Source organism: Triturus cristatus, chromosome 10, assembly GCF_964204655.1.
Source record: "Triturus cristatus chromosome 10, aTriCri1.1, whole genome shotgun sequence".
NCBI lineage: Eukaryota > Metazoa > Chordata > Amphibia > Caudata > Salamandridae > Triturus > Triturus cristatus.
The window spans coordinates 791,797,989-791,820,700 of NC_140593.1; positions in this window are offsets into that span (position 1 = coordinate 791,797,989).

Below are 22,712 nucleotides of genomic sequence, written 5' to 3' on the forward strand. Positions count from 1 at the left end.
GTCTACACTCCAGCAAGGGCAACCAGCCTTAGTGATGCTGAATGTATTTGCATTACAGACTGAAACCTCAAACCCCACTCGCTTGTAAATACTGTGCATGATTCTATATGGAAAACAGCTGGGTGTGTGCTAAGAGTCTGCTTCTGCACCAAAAAATCGCTCCCCCTTTTTCCTACTAATGCAACTGTGAAATCACCAGAGCAAAACACAATAAATCTCTGGCTGTAATTCCTATTTGCACACAGAGTCATGTTTTCACATTACTCACAAAACTAAATTTCTTTGCCAATTTGAAAGCACACTTACTGCTCTTTTTTTTGGCAAGTGATAATCACTTTTACAGACTGACACATTATGAATCCACTTTTCAGATTTTTTAAAAAGCCCATGTCCAGACTGCTTTTTCAGACCACCACCATGTGTAACCTGGGTGACTGCCTACACTCCAGCAAGGGCAACCAGCCTTAGTGATGCTGAATGTATTTGCATTACAGACTGAAACCTCAAACCCCACTCGCTTGTAAATACTGTGCATGATTATACATGGAAAGGAGCTGGGTGTGTGCTAAGAGTCTGCTTCTGCACCAAAAAATCGCTCCCCCTTTTTCCTACTAATGGAACTGTGAAATCACCAGAGCAAAACGCAATAAATCTCTGGCTGTAATTCCTATTTGCACACAGAGTCATGTTTTCACATTAGTCACAAAACGAAATTTCTTTGCCAATTTGAATGCACACTTACTGCTCTTTTTTTTGGCAAGTGATAATCACTTTTACAGACTGACACATTATGAATCCACTTTTCAGATTTTTTTAAATGCACATGTCCAAACTGCTTTTTCAGACCACCACCATGTGTATCCTGGGTGACTGCCTACACTCCAGCAAGGGCAACCAGCCTTAGTGATGCTGAATGTATTTGCATTACAGACTGAAACCTCAAACCCCACTCGCTTGTAAATACTGTGCATGATTATACATGGAAAGGAGCTGGGTGTGTGCTAAGAGTCTGCTTCTGCACCAAAAAATCGCTCCCCCTTTTTCCTACTAATGCAACTGTGAAATCACCAGAGCAAAACGCAATAAATCTCTGCCTGTAATTCCTATTTGCACACAGAGTCATGTTTTCACATTAGTCACAAAACGAAATTTCTTTGCCAATTTGAAAGCACACTTACAGCTCTTTTTTTTTGGCAAGTGATAATCACTTTTACAGACTGACACATTATGAATCCACTTTTCAGATTTTTTAAAAAGCCCATGTCCAGACTGCTTTTTCAGACCACCACCATGTGTATCCTGGGTGACTGCCTACACTCCAGCAAGGGCAACCAGCCTTAGTGATGCTGAATGTATTTGCATTACAGACTGAAACCTCAAACCCCACTCGCTTGTAAATACTGTGCATGATTATACATGGAAAGGAGCTGGGTGTGTGCTAAGAGTCTGCTTCTGCACCAAAAAATCGCTCCCCCTTTTTCCTACTAATGCAACTGTGAAATCACCAGAGCAAAACACAATAAATCTCTGCCTGTAATTCCTATTTGCACACAGAGTCATGTTTTCACATTAGTCACAAAACGAAATTTCTTTGCCAATTTGAAAGCACACTTACTGCTCTTTTTTTTGGCAAGTGATAATCACTTTTACAGACTGACACATTATGAATCCACTTTTCAGATTTTTTAAAAAGCCCATGTCCAGACTGCTTTTTCAGACCACCACCATGTGTATCCTGAGTGAGTGCCTACACTCCAGCAAGGGCAACCAGCCTTAGTGATGCTGAATGTATTTGCATTACAGACTGAAACCTCAAACCCCACTCGCTTGTAAATACTGTGCATGATTATACGTGGAAAGGAGCTGGGTGTGTGCTAAGAGTCTGCTTCTGCACCAAAAAATCGCTCCCCCTTTTTCCTACTAATGCAAATATAAAATTACCAGAGTTGTACACAATAAATCTCTGCCTATATTTCCCAACATGTGTAACCTGGGTGACTGCCTACATTCCACCAAGGGCAACCAGCCTTAGTGATGCTGAATGTATTTGCATTACTGAGTCCAACCTCAAACCCTTAAACTATTCTTTTTTTATACCAATACACCTTAATTTATCGTGAAAACATAGTCCATATTATTTTACATGTTCCTCACATTTAAATTTCTCCCAAAACAGAAAATAATAAACACAACTTCAACAAAAAGAATTACATTTCTATTATTCATTTCTTAATTTACCATATACATCTCCTCTCAAACTCTAAACTCACCTTTAAAATTAGTTAGTTGTGAAAGAAATGTGTCACTCAAACAGCAGATTATCAGAGCCAGGATCTCTGTTCTCTACACCTCTCTCCTCTCAGCAGAACCAGATAATGGCAAAGTTTCCCTCTATTTTTCCACACATATACATGTAAGTTTCAAATCTCAGTGCTTCCCCCTTTTTTTCAAATGTAATCACACATTTCTATTGGTTGAAAACCAACCCTTTTCCAAAAGTACCCTTCCCCCAACTTGACTTCTGCCTAGTACCCTTCCCCCAACTTGACTTCTGCCTGCTACCATAGCAACAGCTCATGGAACACTGCTGTGTGGAGTCAGGTCAGAAGTTCGCCAAACAATGTTTCAATTCCACAGAGCAAGAGTGCTTGACTTTTCAAACCTAACAGCAAATCCATAGTACTGTTCTTTGGTAACACATTTTTCTGTACCAATACATAACATGCTTCTATTAATTTACACATACAGCCTAGTTTTTATTCTAGAATGGTATGAAACAGCCAATCAGTTCTTTTGTTTTTGAAAAAAATATGTATGCCTCCATTTCCAAACTGTCTTTCTTTTCATATTGCCATTCTACTGAAAGACACCTCCTGAGTGCATCCAGTTCTCCTTTGAAGATGTTCACAGTGTGGATTGTAGGGCACAGCTATGTCTTCTGGAGTGAAAAGTTTGCAGAGAAAACAGGTATGGTGAGAGACCTTGCTTTGCCAAATGTAGACATTAAATGGATTGGTCAGAGAGGGTTAAAGTGGCACCAATTGATGCCATTGGTGAAATCCTTCATGCAAATCCAACACCCTGACCTCATAATAGTGCACTGTGGTGGCAATGACCTAGGCACTTTGACTGGGGTAGGTCTGGAAATGCTTATGAAGGACACCTTTGCACAACTGTTTTCACTTTTCCCTAAAACTGCCTTTGTGTTTTCTAACATATGCCAAAGGCAAAAATGGAACTGGTCCAATCATTTCTGTCCGCAGATTGACAAAGCAAGAAAGCACGTCAACAAATCTGTTTCTGCTTTCCTCCGTGACTATGGTATGGGTTCCATTTACCACAACAACTTGCGTTACGACATGCAAGACATTTATAGAGGAGATGGTGTGCACTTCAATGATGAAGGGAACAGAGTCTTCCTCTTGAACCTTAGACTCTGCATCGGTACTTACTAATAAAACCAATAAAAAATCACTTCATAAACACAACGGCTCTTTTTAGAGCCCCCTAATATCTAAACACTTAAATCTGCATTTCATTTCTTTTTTTTTCTTTTTTTTACCGTACGCGTACGTTGAGCTTACCGTACGCGTACCCCGCGATTTTTTTTTAAAATCAATAAATGTTTTCTTTGTACTTTGCTGTCCTTCTTTGACCCCCTTACAAATGTTAGGGGGTCTGTAACTCTCTCCCTTGCCCCCTTTTCAAGATATCACTCTTTTTTACCGGAGTGAAATACACAAAATGGCGGCCGCCGCTTCCTGGTTTCGGCCGATTCGAATGTTTACTAAGATCTAACAGCCAATCAGAATCGCGCTCGCGCACGCCACCGTACGCGTACGGTAAGCTTACGGTAAGCGTACCGTAAGCTGGCTCAGATAAATATATTGATTTAAAGGCTATTTTCTCAGAATCTACTGAACAGATTTACACCAAACCTACAAAAGGCACTTCCTTGACCTGAGGACTACCTCTCTGCCAAATTTCTAGTAATTCTGTTCAGCCGTTCGGGCTGTAGCCCTGTCTAAAGGTCCTATGGAAAAATGCATGGGAAAAACGCGTTTTGGGACCCCCCTTATCTCAGCCCCCGCTTGACGAATCCCCCCGAGACTTTCAGGGTAGGAGCGGAGCGTAGCGCCCCACCTATTTTGAGAAATTCGCGAGGATTCGTCAACCGGCGCCAAAGTTATTCAAAATAGAATGTTGCAGATTTCCTATGGAAACAGGGTCCTAACTATAACTACCTACTGGCGACCGCCAGTAGGTAATATACATATATATAGATGAATTAAATTGAATTATTTAGAAAAGTAACACATATAAATAAACAGTATATATTACCTACTGGCGGTCGCCAGTAGGTAGTTATAGTTAGGACCCCTTTTCCATAGGAAATCCGCAATATTCTATTTTGAATAACTTTGGCGCCGGTCGATGAATCCTCGCGAATTTCTCAAAATAGGTGGGGCGCTACGCTCCGCTCCTACCCTGAAAGTCTCGGGGGGATACGTCAAGGGGGGGTTGAGATAAAATGGGGGTCCCAAAAAGCGTTTTTCCCATGCATTTTTCCATAGGACCTTTAGAACGAGCTACAGCCCGAACGGCTGAACAGAATTACTAGAAATTTGGCAGAGAGGTAGTCCCTATGTCAAGGAAGTGCCTTTTGTAGGTTTGGTGTAAATCTGTTCAGTAGATTCTGAGAAAATAGCCTTTAAATCAATATATATATCTGAGCCCGCTTACGGTACGCTTACCGTACGCTTACGGTAAGCTTACGGTACGCGTACGGTGGCGTGCGCGAGCGCGATTCTGATTGGCTGTTAGATCTTAGTAAACATTCAAATCGGCCGAAACCAGGAAGCGGCGGCCGCCATTTTGTGTGTTTCACTCAGAAAAAAAAGAGTGAAAACAAAAAAAGGGGGCAATGAGGAGAGTTACAGACCCCCTTACATTTGTGAGGGGGTCAAAGAAGGACTGTAAAGTACAAAGAAAACATTTATTGATTTTTTAAAAAAATCACGGGGTACGCGTACGGTAAGCTTACGGTAAGCGTACGGTAGAAAAAAAAAAATAAAAAAATAAATGAAATTCAGATTTAAGTGTTTAGATATTAGGGGGCTCTAAAAAGAGCCGTTGTGTTTATGAAATGATTTTTTAGTGGTACCTACAAGTAAGTACCGATACAGAGTCTAAGGTTCAAGAGGAAGACTCTGTTCCCTTTATCATTGAAGTGCACACCATCTCCTCTATAAATGTCTTGCATGTCAAAACGCAAGTTGTTGTGGTAAATGGCACCCATACCATAGTCACGGAGGAAAGCAGAAACAGATTTGTTGACGTGCTTTCTTGCTTTGTCAATCTGCGGACAGAAATGATTGGACCAGTTCCATTTTTGCCTTTGGCATATGTTGGAAAACACAAAGGCAGTTTTAGGGAAAAGTGAAAACAGTTGTGCAAAGGTGTCCTTCATAAGCATTTCCAGACCTACCCCAGTCAAAGTGCCTAGGTCATTGCCACCACAGTGCACTATTATGAGGTCAGGGTGTTGGATTTGCATGAAGGATTTCACCAATGGCATCAATTGGTGCCACTTTAACCGTCTCTGACCAATCCATTTAATGTCTACATTTGGCAAAGCAAGGTCTCTCACCATATCTGTTTTCTCTGCAAACTTTTCACTCCAGAAGACATAGCTGTGCCCTACAATCCACACTGTGAACATCTTCAAAGGAGAACTGGATGCACTCAGGAGGTGTCTTTCAGTAGAATGGCAATATGAAAAGAAAGACAGTTTGGAAATGGAGGCATACATATTTTTTTCAAAACAAAAAGAACTGATTGGCTGTTTCATACCATTCTAGAATAAAAACTAGGCTGTATGTGTAAACTAATAGAAGCATGTTTTGTATTGGTACAAAAAAATGTGTTACCAAAGAACAGTACTATGGATTTGCTGTTAGGTTTGAAAAGTCAAGCACTCTTGCTCTGTGGAATTGAAACATTGTGTGGCGAACTTCTGACCTAACTCCACACAGCAGTGTTCCATGAGCTGTTGCTATGGTAGCAGGCAGAAGTCAAGTTGGGGGAAGGGTACTAGGCAGAAGTCAAGTTGGGGGCAGGGTACTTTTGGAAAAGGGTTGGTTTTCAACCAATAGAAATGTGTGATTACATTTGAAAAAAAGGGGGAAGCACTGAGATTTGAAACTTACATGTATATGTGTGGAAAAAGAGAGGGAAAGTTTGCCATTATCTGGTTCTGCTGAGAGGAGAGAGGTGTAGAGAACAGAGATCCTGGCTCTGATAATCTGCTGTTTGAGTGTCACATTTCTTTCACAACTAACTAATTTTAAAGGTGAGTTTAGAGTTTGAGAGGGGATGTATGTGGTAACTTAAGAAATGAATATTAGAAATGGAAATTCTTTTTGTTGTAGTTGCGTTTATCATTTTCTGTTTTGGGAGAAATTTAAATGTGAGGAACATGTAAAATAATATGGAGTATGTTTTCACAATAAATTAAGGTGTACTGGAAAAAAAAAGAATAGTTTAAGGGTTTGAGGTTGGACTCAGTAATGCAAATACATTCAGCATCACTAAGGCTGGTTGCCCTTGCTGGAGTGTAGGCAGCCACCCAGGTTACACATGGAGGTGGTCTGAAAAAGAAGTTTGGACATGTGCATTTAAGAAAATCGAAAAAAGTGGTTTCATAATGTGTCAGTCTGTAAAAGTGATTTTCACTTGCCCAAAAAAAAAAGAGCAGTAAGTGTGCTTTCAAATTGGCAAAGAAATTTCGTTTTGGGACTAATGTGAAAACATGACTCTGTGTGCAGAGAGGAATTATAGGCAGAGATTTATTGCGTATTGCTCTGGTGATTTCACAGTTGCATTAGATGGAAAGGGGGAGCGATTTTTTGGGGGAAGAAGCAGACTCTTAGCACACACCCATGTGCTTGCCATGTATAATCATGCACAGTATTTACAAGCGAGTGGGGTTTTCAGGTTTCAGTCTGTAATGCAAATACATTCAGCATCACTAAGGCTGGTTGCCCTTGCTGGAGTGTAGGCAGCCACCCAGGTTACACATGGAGGTGGTCTGAAAAAGAAGTTTGGACATGTGCATTTAAGAAAATCGAAAAAAGTGGTTTCATAATGTGACAGTCTGTAAAAGTGATTTTCACTTGCCCCCAAAAAAAAGAGCAGTAAGTGTGCTTTCAAATTGGCAAAGAAATTTCGTTTTGGGACTAATGTGAAAACATGACTCTGTGTGTAAATAGGAATTACAGGCATAGATTTATTGCGTATTGCTCTGGAGATTTTACATTTGCATTAGTAGGAAAAAGGGGGAGCGATTTTTTGGTGCAGAAGCAGACTCTTAGCACACACCCAGCTCCTTTCCATGTATAATCATGCACAGTATTTACAAGCGAGTGGGGTTTTCAGGTTTCAGTCTGTAATGCAAATACATTCAGCATCACTAAGGCTGGTTGCCCTTGCTGGAGTGTAGGCAGTCACCCAGGATACACATGGTGGTGGTCTGAAAAAGCAGTTTGGACATGTGCATTTAAAAAAATCTGAAAAGTGGATTCATAATGTGTCAGTCTGTAAAAGTGATTATCACTTGCCAAAAAAAAGAGCAGTAAGTGTGCATTCAAATTGGCAAAGAAATTACGTTTTGTGACTATTGTGAAAAGAAATGTAAAAAAAGATGAAAGATAAGGTTGGCTCTTAAAAGAGCCGTTGTGTTCATGGAGGGACAGAGGAAAGAAAGCATGGAAAAATTAGTCTCTGTGACAAGTGTGCTGATCTATTTTGTTGTTCACTAGGGAAACACTGGTCTCCCTATGACAAATTAGATCATGACAAGAGGCACATCGAATATCAACCCTCAGAAAACGAGGGTTAATTTCCAGAGGGCCAGCAGAAGGAGATGCTCCCCCCACAGATGAAGGGCTCACCTGACCTGCAGAAGAAGGAGTTGCCCTGCAGATGATGGTCCAGGCTGAGCTGCTGTGGATGTACTTGCTTGTCTTTCTGAAGAGTTACCTCCAAAAAGATGACCATGTGTCCTTCTGTGTACATCCTGGAGGTGTCTCTTCATGGTGTGATTCCCAAAGGAATACTTCCTGTCAGGATTACCTCTAGAAAGTACACGCTGACACAGCCTGCAAGTTACTAAGGGTGCATTCACCTTTTGCTGGCCTTCAGGAAAAGTAAAATAATCCCATACATAAGAGGGCTTTTGTTTCCTCGATCTCTGCCTCAAGACAGTGCTGCTAGTGCTAGCCTCACTCTCAGAAGAGCTCTGCTGTTCTGCCATCGAATCCCAAAGACAAACCAGCTCCTTCTCCCAAGGGATCACAAGCAGAAATGAGGGGAATGGGTGTGGTGTAGGAGAGTTCTAGAACTGAAAGTAGTTTCAACCAATCAAAAGTTGTGTTTCATGATCACATGACCTACCGTACGCTTACGGTACGCTTACGGTACGCTTACGGCAAAAGTGCGCATGCGCGTAAAAAAGACACGCGCTTGCGCGCATGCGCATAACAGTCACTACCCGACACTTCCGCGTAACGTGCGCGTGTAGCGTACACGCGTACGCGTCCCACGCGGAGGACGTGCGGCTACGCAAATTGCGTAACTATACGCAAACAGCGTAGATAAATTACGGACGTTGCGTAAACCGTACGCTTACCGTAAGCTTACGGTACGCGTACTAAAAATTTTTTTTAAAAAAGGAAAAAATGTATTGCTAATAAATTTTACATGTTTATTTTATAAAATATATTAAAAAAAACATATTATAGAATTTTAAAAATGTAACCATAGTCTTTAAAAAAGGATAGAAAATTAAAATAAAAATATGTTTAAAAAAATAGAAGAAAAAAAACAAAATTAGCATTTAAAAAACCTTGCAAATTCACTGAAAAAACCATGGGTTTCACACACGTTATAGTTAGGACTTAGCATTTAAAAAACCTTAGAAATTCAGTGAAAAAACCATAGGTTTCACACACGTTATAGTTAGGAATTAGCATTTAAAAAACCTTAGAAATTCAGTGAAAAAAACCATAGGTTTCACACATGTTATAGTTAACTGGACATTTTACTCGTAAAAAACCATTGAAATTGCCCCGTTATAGTTAGTTCAGCTAACTATAACTCGCGCGCCCGCAATGCACTGCTGATGACGTCACATATTACATCACTCATGACATGGTCAGTGACATCACTCATGACATCACTGATGACATCTCAAATGACATCACTGATGACATCACTGATGACATCATCCTTGTGATAGAGTGGCAGACCTCCTCTTCCCCTAATATAACCTTTGATACACACAATCAAAAATAGAAATTAAAATTTTAAAAACAATGGACATACCAATACCAGTTACAACAACCTATACAGTAATTCTAAGATCCAAATACACATCCACTCATTCACCAACAGTCCTATACAGTTACTCATACATGTACTCACTCATCATATGTACTCATACACGTATACATCCTGTTACCCAATGCCACTCATCCATAGAGGTACTCACACACATAGTTAGTCATGCTAATAAAGAATCAAACATACATTTACTTGCATATACAGTTATACACACACCACCACACTTACTTCTATGGAAACTTACACATACTTAGTCTTTTAAACAATCACTTATAGAAACACATACTTATTCATACAGGAACTCTTTCAATCTCTCACTCTCACATATACTCACATATATACACCAATAGTCACATATACTAGTTTAAAACATATGTAGTTACACAGAAAGACACTATTGAGACAGTCATTCACTCACTAACACACCCATACATACACTCATCCACCCATACAGTCCTGCACACATGCTGTCTTCAACACATACAAACAATGAGTCACTCATTCATGCACCCATGCACTACGTAATACCCCTCACCGAACCAGACACTCACACTCATACTGATACTCAAAAAACCAACTAATAACCTATTTAGACACTCATGTAGCTACACACCAACCCATGCAGCCACTTATTCACAAAGTGAGAGACTGATACAGATATTTACATATTTAAACATTACTCACTAAGCCATGTATTCACTAAGATACACTTAATCAGTCAGTAATACAATCAATTTTTCAAAAACAATTCATCCATTTAGACACTTATATACCCATTTATTCTTCCATCGACCTTGAGATATACATATATAAAACATATTTAATTTTCAGAAAAACACACATTCACTGGATGATGTCATCAGTGATGTCATCAGCGATGTCATTTGAGATGTCATCAGTGATGTCATGAGTCATGTCACTGACCATGTCATGAGTGATGTAATATGTGACGTCATCAGCAGTGCATTGCGGGCGCGCTAGTTATAGTTAGCTGAACTAACTATAACGGGCCAATTTCAATGGTTTTTTACGAGTAAAATGTCCAGTTAACTATAACATGTGTGAAACCTATGGTTTTTTTCACTGAATTTCTAAGGTTTTTTAAATGCTAATTCCTAACTATAACGTGTGTGAAACCTATGGTTTTTTCACTGAATATATATATATATTACCTACTGGCGGTCGCCAGTAGGTAGTTATAGTTAGGACCCTGTTTCCAAAGGAAAACCGCAACATTCTATTTTGAATAACTTTGGCGCCGGTTGACGAATCCTCGCGAATGTTTCAAAATAGGTGGGGCGCTACGCTCCGCTCCTACCCTGAAAGTCTCGGGGGGATTCGTCAAGCGGGGGCTGAGATAAAAGGGGGGTCCCAAAACGCGTTTTTCCCATGCATTTTTCCATAGGACCTTTAGACACAGCTACAGCCCGAACGGCTGAACAGAGTTACTTGAAATTTGGCAGAGAGGTTGTCCTCAGGTCAAGGAAGTGCCTTTTGTAGGTGTGGTGTAAATCTGTTCAGTAGTTCCTGAGAAAATAGCATTTAAATCAATATATATATCTGTGGCAGCTTACGGTGCGCTTACCGTGCGCTTACGGTAAGCTTACCGTACGCGTACGGTGCCGTGCGCGAGCGCGATTCTGATTGGCTGTCAGATCTTAGTAAACATTCGAATCGGTCGAAACCAGGAAGCGGCGGCCGCCATTTTGTGTGTTTCACACAGAAAAAAAAAGGGTGATAACTTGAAAAGGGGGCAAGGAGGAGAGTTACAGACCCCCTAACATTTGAAAGGGGGTCAAAGAAGGACAGAAAAGTACAAAAAAAACATTTATTAATTTTAAAAAAAAATCGCGGGGTATGCGTACGGTAAGCTTACGGTGAGCTTACCGTACGCGTACGGTAGAAAAAATAAATAAAAAAAGAAATAAAATTCAGATTTAAGTGTTTAGATATTAGGGGGCTCTAAAAAGAGCCGTTGTGTTTATGAAGTGATTTTTTAGTGGTACCTACAAGTAAGTACCGATGCAGAGTCTAAGGTTCAAGAGGAAGACTCTGTTCCCTTCATCAGTGAAGTGTACACCATCTCCTCTATAAATGTCTTGCATGTCGTAACGCAAGTTGTTGTGGTAAATGGAACCCATACCATAGTCTCGGAGGAAAGCAGAAACAGATTTGTTGACGTGCTTTCTTGCTTTGTCAATCTGTGGACAGAAATGATTGGACCAGTTCCATTTTTGCCTTTGGCATATGTTAGAAAACACAAAGGCAGTTTTAGGGAAAAGTGAAAACAGTTGTGCAAAGGTCTCCTTCATAAGCATTTCCAGACCTACCCCAGTCAAAGTGCCTAGGTCATTGCCACCACAGTGCACTATTATGAGGTCAGGGTGTTGGATTTGCATGAAGGATTTCACCAATGGCATCAATTGGTGCCACTTTAACCCTCTCTGACCAATCCATTTAATGTCTACATTTGGTAAAGCAAGGTCTCTCACCATATCTGTTTTCTCTGCATACTTTTCACTCCAGAAGACATAGCTGTGCCCTACAATCCACACTGTGAACATCTTCAAAGGAGAACTGGATGCACTCAGGAGGTGTAATTCAGTAGAATGGTAAAAAGAAATGAAAGACAGTTTGGAAATGGAGGCATACATATTTTTTTTTTTTTAAACTGATTGGCTGTTTCATACCATTCTAGAATAAAAACTAGGCTGTATGTGTAAATTTATAGAAGCATGTTTTGTATTGGTACAGAAAAATGTGTTACCAAAGAACAGTACTATGGATTTGCTGTTAGGTTTGAAAAGTCAAGCACTCCTGCTCTTTGGAAATGAAACATTGTTTGGTGAACTTCTGACCTGACTCTACACAGCAGTGTTTCAAAAGCTGTTGCTATGGTAGCAGGCAGAAGTCAAGTTGGGGGAATGGTACTAGGCAGAAGTCAAGTTGGGGGAAGGGTACTTTTGGAAAAGGGTTGGTTTTCAACCAATAGAAATGTGTGATTACATTTGAAAAAAAGGGGGAAGCACTGAGATTTGAAATTAACATGTATATGTGTGGAAAAAGAGAGGGAAAGTTTGCCATTATCTGGTTCTGCTTAGAGGAGAGAGGTGTACAGAAGAGAGATCCTGACTCTGATAATCTGCTGTTTGAGTGCCACATTTATTTCACAACTAACTAATTTTAAAGGTGATTTTAGAGTTTGAGAGGGGATGTACATGGTGCTGGTCTGAAAAAACTGTTTGGACATGTGCTTTTATCAGAATCTGAAAAGTGGATTCATAATGTGTCAGTCTGTAAAAGTGTTTATCACTTGCCAAAAAAAAGAGTAGTAAGTGTGCTTTCAAATTGGCAAAGAAATTTCGTTTTGTGACTAATGTGAAAACATGACTCTGTGTGCAAATAGGAATTCAGAGATTTATTGCGTATTGCTCTGGTGATTTTACATTTGCATTAGATGGAAAGGGGGAGCCATTTTTTTGTATGCAGAAGCAGACTCTTAGCACACAGCCAGCTGCTTATCCTGTGGAATCATGCATAGTATTCACAACCGAGTGGGGTTTGAGGTTGCAGTCAGTAATGCAAATACATTCAGCAACACTAAGGTTGGTTGCCATTGCTGGAGTGTAGTCAGTCACCCAGGTTACACATGGTGCTGGTCTGAAAAAAGCAGTTTGGACATGTGCTTTTATGAGGATCTGAAAAGTGGATTCATAATGTGTCAGTCTGTAAAAGTGTTTATCACTTGCCAAAAAAAAGAGTAGTAAGTGTGCTTTCAAATTGGCAAAGAAATTTCGTTTTGTGACTAATGTGAAAACATGACTCTGTGTGAAAATAGGAATTACAGGCAGAGATTTATTGCGTATTGCTCTGGTGATTTTACATTTGCATTAGATGGAAAGGGGGAGCCATTTTTTTGTATGCAGAAGCAGACTCTTAGCACACAGCCAGCTGCTTATCCTGTGGAATCATGCACAGTATTCACAACCGAGTGGGGTTTGAGGTTTCAGTCAGTAATGCAAATACATTCAGCATCACTAAGGCTGGTTGCCCTTGCTGGAGTGTAGTCAGTCACCCAGGTTACACATGGTGCTGGTCTGAAAAAAGCAGTTTGGACATGTGCTTTTATCAGAATCTGAAAAGTGGATTCATAATGTGTCAGTCTGTAAAAGTGTTTATCACTTGCCAAAAAAAAGAGTAGTAAGTGTGCTTTTAAATTGGCAAAGAAATTTCGTTTTGTGACTAATGTGAAAACATGACTCTGTGTGCAAATAGGAATTACAGGTAGAGATTTATTGCGTATTGCTCTGGTGATTTTACATTTGCATTAGATGGAAAGGGGGAGCCATTTTTTTGTATGCAGAAGCAGACTCTTAGCACACAGCCAGCTGCTTATCCTGTGGAATCATGCACAGTATTCACAACCGAGTGGGGTTTGAGGTTTCAGTCAGTAATGCAAATACATTCAGCATCACTAAGGCTGGTTGCCCTTGCTGGAGTGTAGTCAGTCACCCAGGTTACACATGGTGCTGGTCTGAAAAAAGCAGTTTGGACATGTGCTTTTATCAGAATCTGAAAAGTGGATTCATAATGTGTCAGTCTGTAAAAGAGTTTATCACTTGCCAAAAAAAAGAATAGTAAGTGTGCTTTCAAATTGGCAAAGAAATTTCGTTTTCTGCCTAATTTCAAACCATGACTCTGTGTGCACACAGGAGTTGTTTTTAGATATTTAATTTGTGATGGTGTTATTGTGATTTTCACTTGTAGGAAAGGGGTACATAGTATTTTAAGATTTGAAAAGATCATAAAAAATGTAGTAATATATTTAAATATAAAAAAGGAATTTTCTTTTAGTTTTTTTCCGGTATTGCTGAAGAGCAGTGAACAAAATTTAAGATGCCTACAAAATCCAGACTAAAGAAAGACCACAAAAAAAAACTATATTTGAAGACAACTGGAGGACCTAAGTTAGTTGGAGATGCTCATGTTGGGAAAAAGAACAAGTCTTCTGGTAAGCAGACAAAAGATTTTTTAAAGAACATCTTCAAAAAAAGGAAAAATGTACAAAATGTCTGTACTGGAAAGAATGTTTTCAATAGAAAAAACCAGGAAAAAATTGAGAATTTAGTTAATGCAAATATACCTTCTGCGACAACAAAGATTAACTTAAACAGAAAAACAGCGTTTAAAGAGATACGTAGAAAAATGTTTCAGAGAAGAGTTATGTCCAATTTGATAAAGGATGTGAAGAAATATAAGCAAAAGGCAAAATATTACAAGAGAAAAAAAGAAATTGAAGCCATTACAGCAAAGGTATTAGAATTAAAAAGGAAACTATTCATTTTAATTTTGAATAGGATGCGTACATTAGATAAAATGGTTAATGTACTGAAGTCACAAAGCAAAAGGAAAAGAGTAGTGAACAGAACAAACTTTTGTAAAGTGTTTTTAGGAAAATGGATGCATAGTTCAAGTAGTGAACCTTTTTTTAATGAAGAGAGTTATTTTCAAAGTAATAGTTTGCTGCATGCAGTTGACACCAGAGGTCGTGCTTATGAAGTGAAAAATGGTTGCATAATGGAGAAGGAGATAATGGTTCCAAGAGATGAGGTACAAGTGATGGCGGATGAGGCTATGGGGAGACGTCCTAAAGCCCCAGTGTACACTTGGAATTGTAGTAGTATTTGCACTGTGCGTCAGGAATCTATTGATAAATTTCGTGAGTTTCTAAGAGAATATAGTAAAAAAAGTGTAAAACAGAAGATTAAGGTGCTTCAAAGTCTAGATCCATGCAGAGTGAGAGAGAATACTGGTTTGCAGGGTCATTCTCTGGCTTGTCTATCTAGAAAAGTGTGTAATAGTGTTTTCCATCATTTTAGGATGCTGGCTGTTCATCATACTGAAATGAGAAAGTTTGTGAGACGGTTGTATTTTGCTAAAAGTCCAGCAATAAAGTTAGATGAATTGAATAGGGCTCTGTTCTGTGGATCGGTATCAGATGTAGAGAAGGTTGTTGATGAAATTCAGTTTTGTTACTTTGGTCCTGAACAAAACAGTGCAGAAAAGGACACAGTAAATGAGGAAGAAGTGGAAGAGAATGTAGAACCCTCTGTAAGTAAGACATTTAATGATCACATAACAAAATTTGAAAAAATCTCTAATGAAAGACCAAATATTACTTGTATTTGTTGCCGCAGAACTCATTATAGAAAACAAACTAGGAATGTTGATCTCTACAGAAAGAGTGAAAATGAAGATAATTATAAGTGGAAAGATTTTGCCACATATATATTTCTAGAAAATTGTTTTGAATTGGGTGAAGATCAGCGTATTTGAAAATACTGTTACAACAAGTTAGAGGAAAATAGAATGCCGACCAGAGCTGTACATAATAATTTAGAATTGGATGTTATTCCTGCCAAACTTTCTGAATTAAATACATATGAGTCTATACTTATTCAATGTGTTCATCCGTTCCAGACCATAGTACGTATGGAGCCCAAAACTGGTAAATTACCTCCTTCAGATTTACTGAGAGGTTTAAAAGGTAGAGTGGTGTATTTGCCCTTGGATTTGAAAAAAAATATGGAAACTATTGATGCAGATACCTTGGAAACTGAACCATTAGTTATTCTGGTTAATGGTGTACCTACAAAGAATAAGAAGATTTGGCAGGAGCTGGTAGATGTACGGAATGTACAAAGAGCAAATTTGTATTTGAAAAGGAATAACACATGGTATGAATCAATTTATATAGAAGAAGAAGAAGAAGATTTACAAGAAGACACAGAAACACCAACTGGACAAATTGAAAAAGTGGACAAGTCAAAGGAATAAGAAATGTATGAACATTTTAGCATACATCCTCTACATTCAAAAGAAGCTATGGGAGACAATATTGATCTGTTTCAGATGAAGAAAGCAAAAGGAACTCCCGTGAGTGTATGGGAGGAGAGCTTGGAAGCTCGATGTTTTCCCCAGCTGTTTCCTAAAGGAAAAGGAGGACGATACGATGAACGTCAAGAACAGATTCCAGCTTCTGAGTATTGGACTACAAGACTATATGCAGAAGATCCCAGATTTCGACAAAGTATTCCTTATTTGTTCCATCTTTTATTTGAAAGCGACTTGTCTGCATTATCATATGCAGTAAATCACATTTTAAAAAGTGGAGTACATTTACAAAATGTGTCTGCTAAGGATTTTATGGAGAAAGTGCAGCACCGAGATGATCATTTGGAAACACAACTGATCAATCTGATGGCTTGTCAGCGTGGGACAAATGAATATTGGTACCGACGCCATGGTGAATTAAAATGCATGTTACGGAATTTAGGAACACCAACATGGTTCCTTACCCTAAGCTGTGCCGAGTACGCTTGGGATGATTTACTGGATTTTCTACGAGAGGCAAATTCAAACATTAAAAACATCGAATACAAGACAGCAGGAGAACTGTGCTCATTGGATCCGGTTAATGTTTGCAGATATTTCAATCATAGATTTGAGGCTATGATGTCCTTCATCTGCAATAAAAAAAATCCACCTCTTGGAGAAGTAGTGGATTTCTTTTGGAGAAAAGAGTACCAGGCAAGAGGTGCTCCTCATATTCATATGCTGTTGTGGATCAAGGATGCCCCAAAGTTTGGAACAGATACTGATGAAGCAGTGTTATCTTACATTGAAGAATATGCAACATGTGCTATACCAAAAAGCACAGAAGAGAAAAAGTTAAAGGAGCAAGTTTTACATTTCCAAAGTCATCGGTGTGGAAAATACTGTCGACGGAAATACAAGAGCAAAGAAAAATACTACACTAAATGTCGATTTGGATTTCCTAGACCTGTTCTTTCAAATGGAAGAGTAAACAGTTTTATGTCATCTGTGAGACATACTATTACAAGAAAATCACCTAAGAATACCTACAACCTAAAAAGAAAAGAAGAATCAAAAAATATAAATGACTACAACCCAGTCATTTTATCCATGTGGAATGCTAACATGGATATACAGTATGTAGCTGACAATTCCATTGCTGTTGCTCGATATGTAACGTCTTACATTACTAAATCTGAAAAAACTGAATTGAAAGAAATGTGGGAAGAGATTTCTCACGAGAAGACTGTCAGTAAGAAGCTGTACAGTTTCAGTTTAAAGATGTTATCGCATCGAGAAATTGGATCCTACGAATGTTCAGATAGGTTATCTTCTGCAAGTCTCTACTCGAAATCAAGAAGAATAATTTGGGTAAGTTTAGGCCTTGCAGCAATGAGAAATCGGGTACTGAAATCTGTTGGAGAAATTGAATATTTGGCCGAGAATGACCCAGAAAGTACAGATATTTTGAAATCAAACATGTTGGACACATATCATCCAAAAAGAAGTCATCATCTGGAGAACATGTGTCTCTATGAAGTGCTGCAGAACTACATTTATTCACGGAAAGCCGCAGAAGACATCAACAATGGAAAATATAAAGTCATTGGTGAGGAAGGATGTTTGGTGAAGCAAACAAAAGGAAGTTTGATAAATCACAGGAAGCTGAGTTGCGACACTACTGACAAAAAGGAATTTTACTACTTGGCTCTTTTACAGCTGTTTAAACCATGCCGTACAGAGGATGAACTACTTGGAGAATTTCAAAGCTATGAAGATTCATTTAATGCTTGCAAAGACAGCATACAATGCAGTACATTCACAACTTATCTGCAAATGTTAAATGAAGAAATTGAACAGGAAACTACAATTGCAGCAGAAGTAGCTAGAGACAGTTCTCAAGACAGCCAAAGTTCAGGAACACTCAGGCAAGATCCCCTAGGACAACCAATCGTTGAAAATGAAGCATCAATAGCCATGAATGAAGTGGAAACGGCTATGAATCAAGCTCAAGAAAAATTTATAGACTTACAAAATTTGGAAAGACAACTGAATGAAGAGCAGCAACAAATTTATGAAGAGATCAGAAACAAAATTGATCACGGATTTCTACATGAAAAAAAAGAGTGCTCATGCACATCATTTCATCCAATCAGGATGTATGTAAGCGGACAAGCTGGAACTGGAAAAAGTTTCCTAATAAAAGTCATCAGAAGCTACCTACAGCAAAAAACGGATTCTACTTTGTCTTGTGTGGTTACTGCTCCAACTGGGTTAGCAGCCTATAACATAAAAGGAATTACCTTACATCGCTTGCTAATGTTACCAGTGGAGCATGAGAACAAAATACAATACAACAAGCTAACTGGAGAAGCATGCTTGGAAGTTTCAAGAGTATTGAAGAAGATGCAAGTTCTCATTATTGATGAGGTGAGCATGGTATCTAACTTAATGCTTGCCTTTGTGCATTTAAGAATGCAGCAAATTCTAAGGACAGACTTAGACGTGTTATTTGGTGGAAAACATGTCATAGTTTTTGGGGATCTTCTACAACTTACTCCAGTTAAAGGACAACCAGTGTTTAATACTGTGACACATGATGACACAAAGAAGTCATTGGGAAGCATCGGTAATGCAAACATTTGGTCCTTCTTTGAGTACAAGGAACTAACTACTAATATGAGGCAAGCAAACGATGAAGAATATGGAAGTATTCTGAAAGATATCAGAATTGGACTACTCACAGAAGTTGGCAAAAAAGCATTACAGAGTCGGCTGCTACATAATTTATTTCCAAAGGAAGAAATAGTTGCAGAGAAGATATACAAGAACATTGCAGAAAAGAAAAGTGTCATCTGCTTAATGCCAACTCTACGTGAATGCTCAATATTCAATGAGGAGCTTTTAAAATTGGAAAAGGAAGATATCAGGAAATTGGAAGCAGTGGACAAAATTGAGGATGGAAGAATTACTATCACATTAATGGGCACACTGAAAAATAAATTGGATTCACTAGAGAAGAACATTTCCAACACAGCTGGATTAGAAAAAAATCTATATGTTTGCATGAACTGTCGAGTATTTTTAAGGAGAAATTTGGATGTTGAAAAAGGTTTAGTTAATGGAGCTATGGGAAGAGTTGTGGGTTTTATTAATTATCAGAAAAAAGATGGAATTGAATGTTTAAAAATAAAATTTGATCAGATAGAAGAAGTTAAAGACATTTGTCGTTGTTCAGTTCGTTTCATGCTTGTGAAAGACTTATATGTACGTAGGAAGCAGTTTCCGTTTTCGCTAGCATATGCTGTAACTATTCACAAGTCTCAAGGATTGACTGTAGATTGTGCTTTTGTGAACATTGGTTCAACTGTGTTCAAAGAAGGTATGGCTTATGTAGCTTTGTCACGAGTGAAAACATTATCTGGTTTATTCATGATAGACTTTGATGACTCAAAAGTTAGTGCTGATACAAATTGTGTAAAGGAGTATAATAGATTAAGAAGAACCTATGCTCCTCATTTAGGTCAGTATCCTGTGTTGGAGAAACGTGTAGTTTCTCGTAAAAGGAGAAATGAGAATATCTGTAATGAAGATGTAGAGAGGAGGAAAAAAAAGAGGAGTGATGTAATTGCAAGCAAAAAGAAAAAGGAAAATGAAGAACAGGGTGTAGGATGTCATTTTGAAAATAGCTCTGGTGTCAACTGCTACGCTAATGTAGTGCTGAATGTTGCATTTTATCTGGAAAGTGTGCAAGAGCAGATAATAGTAAATTAGGGAAAAAGATTCTGTTCTGAGTTGAGTCTCCTTTTTCAAAAGCTGAGTAATGATAAAACTCAAATAGAAAGTGCTACTGAAATTAGAAAACTTTTAGATGTATGTTCAGGACGAACACAGTTTTCTCAAAATGTACAGCAAGACGCACAGGAATTCTTGATGTTTTTTCTTCAGGTACTGGAAGAAGAAGGGGTTCCTATTGAAAATTTGTTTGGTCTCTCTTATAAATGGGAACATAGTTGTGAAAACTGTTACAATATATGTGGCTCTAATGTTGATTCTGAAAGGTTTATTTATTTAACATTGCCAGAAAGTAAAACAGTCACTTTTTCTAAATTAGTTAAAGATGCTAATCATAGCATGGAATGCAGTGAGTGTAAATCTGAAATGTTTTCAACGTTAATTGTAAAGGAATACGGACAGTATGTAATTTTAATGATGCAACGATGTAAAGCTGATGGTTCAAAATTAGATACTTTAATAAAGAAGTTTACAGGACAGCAATTATCAATTTCAGGAAAAACTTTTGTAACAGTTGCAATAATTTTCCATGAAGGACCTACTGTTACTTCTGGACATTACACAGTTTATCTTAAATGTGAAAAAGGCTGGACACTGTGTAATGATTCCCAATTGATTTTCAAGCAACGTTTGCCTTTTGATTTAGCAAATTCCTATCTAATCTTCCTGAAACCTAAATTTTAGAGAGACTTGGCAAGATGTGTACAAAACAATTTTACCATTTTATTGGATTACCATTGGAATTTTAAAAAAAAATGATTTTTCAAATTATCATTTGGCCTAATGGAAAGGTAACCAATTGTAATGTGGACTTTTTAAATTTTTAATGAAACTTTGGAAAACCAAAAATTTAGACAAAATCGGTAACATCTGCACAATTTATATTTTGGAATGTTATTGGATTGCCATTGGAAATTTATTCAAAAAAGATTTTTAAAATTACTATTTGGCCATGAGGAAAAGTAAACAATTGTATTGTGAACTTATTTAATTATTATTTAATCTTTCGGAAACCAAAATGTTACAGAGAATCGGTTAGATCTGTACAATTTAAACTTTTGAATTTTATTGGATTACCATTGGAAATTTAATCAAAAAAGAATTTTAAAATTACTATTTGGCCTAAAGGAAATGGAACCAGATGTATTGTGGAGTTATTTGAGATATATTTTTGTGATTATACTTCTGGAACAAAAATGTCAGACGGTATTTTAAAGAAATAAGTATTGATATTAGTTGATATTTTTTTAGAATATTATGCATTTCTATAATGTTATGTTTAAGTTAAAAGAGATTCTGGGCTTTTTTCATACAATCTTTGAGATTGTTATTTTTTTTTTGCCCGCTGTTAAATGATGAATGCAATTGCTTTCACAATTTATAGTGAAATGCAATATATTCTGAAAACAGCAAAAAAAAGGCAAAACATTTTTTGGGAAAAATATGTGAATACGTGTACTGTGTAATATATTGATTAATTAAATATTAATACTTTTTTCTTTTTTTTCAGATTGTGAAAGAAAATTTTCAAAAAGAACCAACCATTTTTTCAAGTAATTTCAATTACATTTTAATTAAAAATTTAATTGTTGGGTGGGACAGGTAACTGAGAAATTAGAAGGTCTCTTTCTTCCACTTTATCTCAAAAAGATTTTTAGTATTTAGTTATTAATTCCTCAAGGATCTTGAGATGTGGTAATTGATTTTTAGTGCTTTTTTTTAAAAAAAAAAATACGCTTACCGTACGCGTACGGTAAAAAAAAAAAAAAAAAAAAGTTTTAAATAAAAAATAAAAAAAAGTTGAGAGGTAAGGTTGGCTCTTAAAAGAGCCGTTGTGTTCATGCAGGGACAGAGGAAAGGAAGTATGGGAACATTAGCTGGTTGAACATTTGTGCTGATCTATTCTGTTGTTAATGAGGGAAACACTGGTCTCCCTATGAACAATTAGATCATGGCAAAATGAACACCGCATAGTAACCCTACCAAACCGAGGGTTCATTTCCAGAGGTTCAGAAAAAGGTGAATGTGCCCCCACAGATGAAGGGCTCTGCTGAGCTTCCGAAGAAGGACTCGGCTGAGCTGCTGTGGATGTGCTTGCTCGACTTACTGAAGGGTTGCCCCTAGTATGTCGTGCATGTGTCCTAGGATGCACATCCTCAAGGTGTCTCAACATAATGTGATTCCCAAAGGAATACTTCTTGTTGGGATTACCTCGCGAAAGTACACGCTGGCACAGCTTGCAAGTCACCAAGGCAGCATTGACTTTTTTCTCACCCTCTGGAAAACTGAAATACTCCCATATGAAAGAGCTCTTCTGTTTCCTCTTTCTCTGCCTGATGGTGGTGCTGCTAGCCTCACTCTCAGCAGAAGAGTGCTGTTCTGCCATCGTATCACAAAGACAAGTCAGCTCCTTCTCCTAAGGGATCACAAGCAGAAATGAGGGGAATGGGTGTGGTGTAGGAGAGTTCTAGAACTGAAAGTAGTTTCAACCAATCAAAAGTTGTGTTTCATGATCACATGACCCACCGTGCGCGTACGTTACGCTTACGTTACGCTTACGGTGCGCTTACGGTAAAAGTGCGCATGCGCGTAAAAAAGACACGCGCTCGCGCGCATGCGCAAAAGAGTCACTCTACAAC